Source organism: Crinia signifera, chromosome 6, assembly GCF_055691185.1.
Source record: "Crinia signifera chromosome 6, ASM5569118v1, whole genome shotgun sequence".
Classification (NCBI taxonomy): Eukaryota; Metazoa; Chordata; class Amphibia; order Anura; family Myobatrachidae; genus Crinia; species Crinia signifera.
The window spans coordinates 267,233,556-267,243,502 of record NC_139222.1 but is presented as its reverse complement, the minus strand read 5'-3'; positions in this window follow the sequence as shown (position 1 = coordinate 267,243,502).

Genomic DNA, 9,947 nt, shown 5'->3' with positions numbered 1-9,947 from the left:
GCGGCGGCCATCTTGAGTGTGACAGAGCACTGTCATTGCAGCACACTCTCCCACCTTCTATGCTCACTGCTACTCCCGGCAACCACTCTGGCCCTTACCTGGGGACCTGCTCATACCCCACAGAAGGCCTGCTCTCCCACACATTTGTCAGACACAGCTGCCTGTTACAGTCACCCCCTATCACACAGCCTCCAACCAGTATCCCACTATACTTAAGGGGAGAGACCTGTTGAATACTATCCCTCGCCGAAATACTGCTCCCTGACCAGAACCTAAGCTGTGATTAACATTTATACTCTTATTGGTGACAGTCGAGACGCCACAGCTCCATCTGGTGGCTCCAAACTATATCACTAGATCACATATATGCTATACCTGCTGAAAATATGACATGATCTAGACCAGGCTTGTCCAACCTGCGGCCCTCCAGATGTGCTAAAACCATACCTCCCAACTTTTGAAGCTCTGCAGGCGGGACTATGTTCCTGCGCGCCGGAGGCGTGCAGAAATTTTCGGGGCGTGGCCTAATTTGGGGGCGTGGCCTATACTCACGGCTCTTCCGCGAGGCCACGCCCTCATTTTGCCGCTATGGGGGCATGACCCAGAGGCTTTGTGAGCCTCTAGCCATGCCCCCAGTCCCCTGGCTGCGGGAATAGACGCTGTGCGCATGCGCACAGCGTTTATTCCCCGCTGCTTAGCAGCTGACAGGGGGGACTCCCAACAGCCCCCCCACACCGCGGGACACTGCCGCCCGCGGGTGGGACATCGGGACAGGCCCTGACAATCGGGACTGTCCCGATTAAATCGGGACTGTTGGGAGGTATGCTAAAACTACACATCCCAGCATGCCTTGCCACAATTTGGCAATTAGGGAATGATATAATGATTGCAATGCATGCTGGGATGTGTAGTTTTAGCACATCTGGAGGGCCGCAGGTTGGACATGCCTGATCTAGACTGTCTCCACCTGGCTATGTAAAGGCTCACCCTTATGGCACCAGTGCTCCATATCCACCTACCAATCTAATGTGACACCTCAGGCCTATATCATACTGGCATCATATCACATACTTCTGTTTTACTGTAAAAGGCAACAGGGAGTTCACCACCCCCCCCCCCCCCCTCTCCAGGTGGAATGCCTGCTAAACGCAACAAAGGCTCCTCAAAAGTACCTCCGGTGAGCTTCTTCAAACAGTCATCGCCTTCTTCTGGTGCATCGGACAAATTCCATCCTAACAAAACGCAAAACCCTCCTCCCAGTACTAGTAACCCTCCGGGCCTCCCCTCCCCAACCCCATCAACGATGTCTGAGATGGCCGACGACGCCCCACTGACGGTTGGCACAATGAAACAAACTGCTTGCCTCCTTCAAGAGGTTTCTGTATCATATTGCCGCAGGCCGGCTGTGGAATGCAACATACTCGTATTCAACAATGGTTAGGGTACTCTCGCTAAATGTTAAAGGCTTAAACTCACCAAACAAACGCCGACTGGCCCTCGCCCACTTTGCCAAACTGAAGGCACATATTATTGCCCTACAGGAAACCCACTTCATTTCCTCCTCTCCCCCCAAAACTCTCCAATCATAAATTCCCCACATGTTATATGTCCAATGGACTGACTAAAAAAGCTGGGGTAGCTATTTTACTAGCAAGTTCCTGTGACTTCACTGTAACTAAGCAGCTCTCCGATCAGGACGGCAGGTACTTAATTTTGGTGGGCAAACTTCAGGATAAACCTGTCACTATAGCCACTCTTTATGCCCCCAACACCAAACAGGTTCCCTTTTTCCGCAAGTTCTGGAATGTTCTACAAGCTTGCTTATCGGGCCAACTGCTCCTTTTAGGAGATTTTAATATGGTGGTTGATCCGAGTATTGATAAATCCTCTAAGCCCCGCCCCTCGAAAGCCCCAAGTAGATGCGATAACTCTGCGGCTTTTCGTCGCGTTATTCATGAATACGATTTATATGACATCTGGAGAGCCAAAACCCCTAAAGATAGAGATTTCACATTCTACTCTCCGGTCCATGGGTCGTTTTCCAGAATCGACATAGCATTCTCGGATAGGTGGACATTGCAACAGATGTGTAAGGCTTCTATCCTGCCAACGGCATGGTCCGATCACTCTGCTCTCCTTTTAATTTGGGACCCCCAATCCTTTAGAACCCCACCCAACCCCTGGCGTTTAGGGGAACACCTCCTAACACATCCTGAAGCCAGAGAGATAATCGCCCAATCTATCACCATGTATCTGGACACTAACGACCCGATGGATACATCAGTATTTACACACTGGTGCGCGCTTAAAGCGGTAACTAGGGGGGCGGCTATCCAGGCGGCAGCGCAGCTGCGTAAAAAGAGAGAGGCTCGCCAAAAGGAAGTTGAATCTAGACTGGCAGACTTAGAAAATAGGCTTAAATCCTCTCCGTCCAATAAAACGGTCTACCGAGATCTCCTCAAAGCCAGAGAGGAATGGAACATTATTGCTCTGACAGAAGTTCATAGGAATTTATTCCGTTTAAAGCAGAGGTATTATACCCAGGGAGATAGCGCAGGTAGAGTACTGGCAAGGCAATTGAGGGCAAAAACGGCTAAAGAGAGAGTGAAGGGGATAACCAACTCTAGAGTGGTGAAGGTCTCTGATCCGGCAGATATTGCAGCTGCCTTTGCCAATTACTACTCTGATCTATATAATCTAAAAGAGGACGCAAACACACCTCAGCCAACTGCTTCAGATATAGACTCCTTCTTAAGTAAGCTATCCCTACCTAACTTAAAGAAGCCCGATCTCCAAACCCTGGATCTTCCATGGACAGAGAAAGAACTCATACAGGTTATTAAAAGCTTACCGCAAGGTAAAGCCCCAGGCCCAGATGGATTTATTAACAAGTTTTACTCCTGCTTCCAGGAGGTTTTGTCTCCGACACTACTCTCGGTTTTTAATGGGGCTTCTGCTGCAGGCTCATTCCCCCCTGAAATGCTGGAAGCCAGAATAGTAGCATTTCCCAAACAGGGGAAAAATCCAGCATTAGTGTCTAATTACCGTCCAATAGCCCTTTTAAATGCAGATGTGAAGATCTATGCTAAGCTGATTGCAAACAGACTCAGCCCCCTACTTCCCTCATTAGTCTCATCAGATCAGGTGGGTTTTGTTCAAGGTCGTCAGGCCCCGGACAACACTAGGAGACTTTTCAACTTGTTGGATGCCTCCTCTGCTTCCCCGGAGGCGCTCTTATTGCTTTCGCTGGATGCAGAGAAGGCTTTTGATAGTTTACATTGGGGCTATCTCCATGCAGTTTTGAGGAAATTGGGTATAGAGGGAAGAGCACATTCCTCCATCTCAGCACTATATTCCAACCCCTCCGCCAGAGTATATGTGAATGGCATCCTCTCTGCCCCGTTTAAAATTACCAACGGTACACGTCAGGGCTGCCCACTGTCCCCGTTAGTTTTCCTATTGGCAATAGAACCCCTCGTGGAAGCTATCCAAACTAATAAGTTGATTCAGGGCCCCATAGTGTTTGGAAATGAATACAAAATTAGCTTGTTTGCAGACGATGTTTTGCTCACATTAGCAAATCCGGATGTCTCGCTACGCCACCTACATGAGACTCTGGAGCAGTACTCCATTGTCTCATACTACAAACTAAACAGGCCCTTCCAATAATTTTTTCTCTGCCCTCCTCCACTCAGTGAAGACCCAATATAGTTATGCTTGGCAGGGTAGAAGCCTACAATATCTCGGAATCCACCTTACCCCGAAGGTCTCAGACCTAATATCAGCCAATTACCTCCCCCTTCTTCGCAAAATTTCCATGCTATCATCAGATTGGATGATGATCCATATTTCATGGGTGGGTCGCATAGCCGCTTTGAAAATGATGGTCCTTCCCAAAATGATGTACCTGTTTCGAACAATCCCTATTTTGCTCCCTAAGGCCTTGATCACTAAGTTTAACTCAGCCCTCATAAGATATGTCTGGAAAGGGAAAAAACCTAGACTGGCTCGCTCTACTATGTCACTCCCCAAATCAGAGGGCGGACTATCCCTCCCAGACTTACATCTATACCAATTAGCATGCATCCTTTCCCCCATTAGTGCTTGGTTTGCGGAAAGTAACCCCAAAACATGGGTCCGACTGGAAATAGGAATAATTGCACCCCTCCCTCTGACCGCGTCCTTTGGCTCCCAGAAGGTTAAGGCCACTGTTTACTGTCACGTTCAGTGGTGGTCCATTCCACAAGGAAAGCTTGGCTGGAATTGATATCCAAGATAGATAATGCTCACCTCCCATCCCCTGATCTATCATTAGCAGGTTTAGCGTCCCTGATCCCGGATTTGAATCTAGAGTCTTGGATATCTGGTGGTATGGTCTCACTTAACGAAGCAACCATGGATGGCCATCTCCTAGCGTTTAGCCAACTTCAATCCCAGTTTTCCATACCTCATAGAGATTTTTATAAATTTTTACAAGTTCGCCATTGGTTACATAGCGTGACACAAGCCCCTTATAAAATATATGTAATCCCAACATATATCAGAGATTTACTCTATAGAGATGACAGTAAGGGTGGAATAAGTAAGTGGTACTCGTGTATCATAGCCCTTCATTCACCTCAGAAATTGAAGGTCTTAGTGAAGTGTTAATCTGATCTTACCTGCTCAATATCAAATGAAGAATGGCAGGGAGTGTTCTATAATTGCTTCCATGTGTCAAAATGCATATCTCATATTGAAAAGAACTACAGAAGGTGATACTGAGCGCTGATTGTTATTCAGTGCTGCTGCTGTGCCAATAGGGGGATTACCACAAACCCCTAGTATTAGTAGAGAACCAAAAAAAAAGGAATAGGTACAGCGCTGTACTGAATATAAAAGATATTTAATAAAATTAATCACAGTAAAATACAATCATATAATTAATAATACACACAAGACACACACACATAAAACATGCAATCTCTTTTTTAACGTTTTAGAACTGGTTAGTGGTTATTATGTTTGCAATTGCATATATTCTATGCTCCAACTTTGAGCCTGTTAGTAGGTATTAATATATTGAGAGTTCAAGTCCCCACACATGTGCACATTAGTTGTGGTAATACTTAATTGTAATCCAGGCGTATTGTGGCTTGTGACATCAGCGATGAAATTCTCCGACCAATCTCAATGGGTCATATCCGAGATGCTTTTCAATCTGCTGGGTACAATAGCAGCCTGGTGGTCCCCTCAACGCGTTTCTCCGCCTAAAACGATCAGCGGCTTCCTCAGGAGAAGTGTATGAAGTATTACAGGGCTTCCGCCTTTTATACCGGCATAAAAGGCGGAAGCCCTGTAATACTTCATACACTTCTCCTGAGGAAGCCGCTGATCGTTTTAGGCGGAGAAACGCGTTGAGGGGACCACCAGGCTGCTATTGTACCCAGCAGATTGAAAAGCATCTCGGATATGACCCATTGAGATTGGTCGGAGAATTTCATCGCTGATGTCACAAGCCACAATACCCCTGGATTACAATTAAGTATTACCACAACTAATGTGCACATGTGTGGGGACTTGAACTCTCAATATATTAATACCTACTAACAGGCTCAAAGTTGGAGCATAGAATATATGCAATTGCAAACATAATAACCACTAACCAGTTCTAAAACGTTAAAAAAGAGATTGCATGTTTTATGTGTGTGTGTCTTGTGTGTCTTGTGTGTATTATTAATTATATGATTGTATTTTACTGTGATTAATTTTATTAAATATCTTTTATATTCAGTACAGCGCTGTACCTATTCCTTTTTTTTTGGTTCTCATATTGAAAAGTACTATAAACTGCTCCATCGGCTGTATCTCACCCCTGCCAGGCTTCACTCAATTTGGCCATCTCACTCCAATATGTGCTGGCGTAACTGTGGGGGCATTGGCTCCCTTATCCATATCTTCTGGTCCTGCCCTACCCTTGCCCACCTCTGGACAGCAGTTTTCACCCTCATATCTGACATCCTAGGCTACTATATACATCCACTACCCAAACTGGCACTTCTACATATTTATTTTGGGGCTCTCCCCACATCTGACAGGTATATATTAATAGCGACCAGGTCACTGATCGCTCAATACTAGCGCGTCCCCCAAGTCCCCACTTTATTAGCAGTCGAACACGCGGTCCAATCCCACTACGAATATGAAACGGCAGGCCTACTCTTCAGGGGAAGCACTCCCAACCAGGCCCTACGCTGGTCCGCCTGGCGCACCTATAGATCCCTTCACCCGCTACAATAAACCCTTGACCAAACAGCCACTCTAAAGAATCTCCAGGAGGTTTGTGCCTAGCTGACATAAACTCACTAGCTGCACGCTAATATTACAACAGCCTAACTATTACGGTACCCGGTCTCCTGGTGCAATTGACCCCGTAAACACTCCCTGATGTTATGCCTTGATGTTTCATATATTGTTTCCTCTATGTTATGTGACAATGCTATGTAAATGACCACGTGTTTGTATCTCTATTCCCCACCACCCCACCCTTCCCTTTTTACCATTCTGTACCCCTTCCCTTTAACTGTTTTGCAAAAAAACCTAATAAAAAAAAAATGAAAAAAGAAGAGAAAAATTGGGTACTTGTGTACTTTGGCGGCGCCCCCGATGTCCGTCGTACGATGAACAGATCGCACCGCATCGCATGCCATGCACCCGATGGCATACGATGCGATGCGACGCGATTTTGACCCCCTATACGACCAAAAATCGTATAAGCACCCTAAAGGGTGCTTTTGAGCACCCAAATGGGTGCTTACAATGTTAAATGCACCCCCACGCCACCCCCCTCACTATAAACGTGAACCCGAAGCGTGGCGAGCGCAGCGAGCCCGCGAGGGGCGGCGGTACGCGTCCTACGACCTTTTCATACCCCCACTATCCACGTCGGCGTGGAGTTGAGAATAGAATAGTGTGGCCAGCGCAGCGAGCCACCGAGCCCGAAGCGTGGCGAGCGCAGCGAGCCCCGCGAGGGGACGCGGATACCTTCACAGGTAAACGCGTCCCTTCGCGGGCTTCACAGGTATCCGCGTCCCCTCGCGGGGCTCGCTGCGCTCGCCATGCTTCGGGCTCGGTGGCTCGCTGCGCTCGCCACACTATTCTATTCTCAACTCCACGCCGACGTGGATAGTGGGGGTATGAAAAGGTCGTAGAACGCGTACCGCCGCCCCTCGCGGGCTCGCATTTGGGTGCTTAACATTGTATAAGCACCCATTAGGGTGCTTATACAATGTTTAATCGCATAGCATCGCATCGTATGGCATTGTATGCCATGTACAATGGCATACAATTTCAAAATTGTATGCCATCGTGCACTATCATACGATATCGCGTCGCATCGCATACCATCGTATGCGTTATGGTATGCGATGCGATGGGCGCCGCCAAAATACACAAGTACAAAATTTTTTTTTACATTTTTACTGTTATTTTTTGTAATGTGCAGCTTGTATAATGCTGCGTGGAGGCAGAACAATTACACATGGATCTAATGGTGTATACTAATGGGGTGCAGTACACACAAAAAAAATAAAGAAAAGCAAAATGTATTTATTTTTTATGGGTGCGGCTTGTATAACACTGTGTGGAGGCAGAACAATCACACACAGAACTTCTGACAGTAGTATATGGTGTATTGGATTGCAGTGCAGCCATACTTGCCGACTTTTGCAAACTCCTCTCCGGGGGCGGGAAGAGGCTTTGTTTCTGGGGCGAGGCTGGCGTCACCAAGCCCCGCCACCATGACAGACAGCTGCATCTATTTTCGGATCCATGGATGGGGAAGGGGCTAAAATGACGCGAAATTAGGCAAATCGTATCATTTTAGCCCCGCCCCCTCCCCACGGACCCGCAAAATTAATTGTTTTATACCGCGGGGAAGGGGGGAGCAGGGGCTGTGGGGAAAATGCGGGAGACTTGCCCCCCTTCCCGGGGGGGGGGGGGGGGGGAAGGGCGGGAGGGGGACCTGATTTGCGGGACCCTCCCGGCCATTCCGGGAGGGTAGGCAAGTATGAGGGCAGCACACTACACACCACTTTGAAAAACAAAATAAAAAGCTGACTGACAGCTTGCCTGTGTACTGTACCCCACTACACTGACTGACAGCCTGCCTAACACACGACTAGTACAATAACCCAGCACAAACCCCTGAATAAACCCTTCTGCACAGCACAAACCTCTCTGCACAGCACAAACCCCTCTGCAATGCTTAAAACCCATCTGCACTGCACAACACCCCTCTGCACTGCACAAACTGCTCTGCACAGCACAACACCCCTATGCACAGCACAAACCCTTCTGCACTGCACAACACCCCTCTGCACTGCACAAACATCTTTGCACAGCACAACACCCCTATGCACAGCACAACACCCCTCTGCACTGCACAGCACCCCTCTGCACTGTACCCGTCTACACTGCAAAACACCCCTCTGCACTACATGCCCAGACCCCTGCACTGCAGAGCTGTGCGCAGCTTGTGGAAGTGTGTGAGGAAATGGCGCTGAATTCTCGGGACACCGAGCCTTTAAAGACTCGGCGTCTCGTGAGAATCCGATTACCGTGTTCGGCCGCACTCAGGTGTCCAAACAAAGCTGGAAACTCGCGATCACGGCTCGCGGACATCGAGCCGGGCTGTGTTTGCAGTGGTTCGGATTCCACGGAATCCAAACCACTCATTTCTAGTTAAGAAAAAGATATTCTTGCTAAACAGTAATTTAGCTGTAATACAAGGGAGTGGTTCATTTTGTCGACATTCCTAATGTCATCGTGCGTGTAATGTGGACATTGACCACGTCGACATACATCATGTGGACACTGATGAAATGTTGACATGATTAGAATGTCGACAAAACATCACGGGTGGCCTAGTGGTGTTTTACCTAATCTGAGGGCAGATGAGGATGATGACTTAAAGTAGAACAATAAGGGCTTCCAGCTGTGAGTAACTTCCCCTCATGTGACCTAACCCTCCGCTGTTGGTCTGTGAAGAATTGAGATGGGGGGTTGGTTGGCACAGGCTTAGAGATAATTATTTGTAATGCAAATTCAATGGTAACAATTAATATAAACCAACATGAGAAAAGGCTGTTCAGGGGAACCCTGATTAGCGATTGCTGGTTGGTGGTGCTCCCAAAGAAAGTTCAGCGTATATACTGAAAAGGGTAGTCTGTGAGAGAAGACTGAAGAAGAACCAATAGGTTTTTGGGGCACGCTTTATATAGTAATATTATAGATTAGTAAAGGTATAGATGATGTTGGATAAAACGTAACTTTTAATGTTAAGCTTTTTTTAAAATAAATTGCTTATCTATACTTTTGTCGACACACCTTGTGTATACCTTTTGGAGTCTAAAAATAGTGAAAAACTCCTGCCGATAACTCGGTCAATTACTTTAAAGTAATGCAAAATGCGAAAATGTTTTAAGATATTGTTTGCCAAATGACACTTTTATATATAATATAGTAATGGCAAACAAATGAGACACTGGACACAGCCCACCACCACTAGATTTTCTACTGCAGTGTCGGCATCGTTGGATAACAAATGCTAAATGCGGAGAGGGGAAAGGAAGGGGAAGGGTCAAAGTTATTGTGGCTACACCTCAGCGGTACTGACAGACATACTGTTCCAGTAGTTAAATACAGCACCGGATATTCCCTATAGGTCTCCCATACAGGTACCAATCCAGCCTATCACTGCTTAGCTGCTGTGTTCGGATGGGTTACAGGCGGTCCAGTGAAGTATACAGTATACTCGTCACGTAGGAGACCAGGGTATGGGGGATTACCCCGTTACCTAGGCCGGCTGCGGCCGGCGATGGTGTCGCTAGTATCTGTTATCCAACGATGCCGACACTGCAGTAGAAAATCTAGTGACCGAGTTATCGGCAGGAGTTTTTCACTATTTT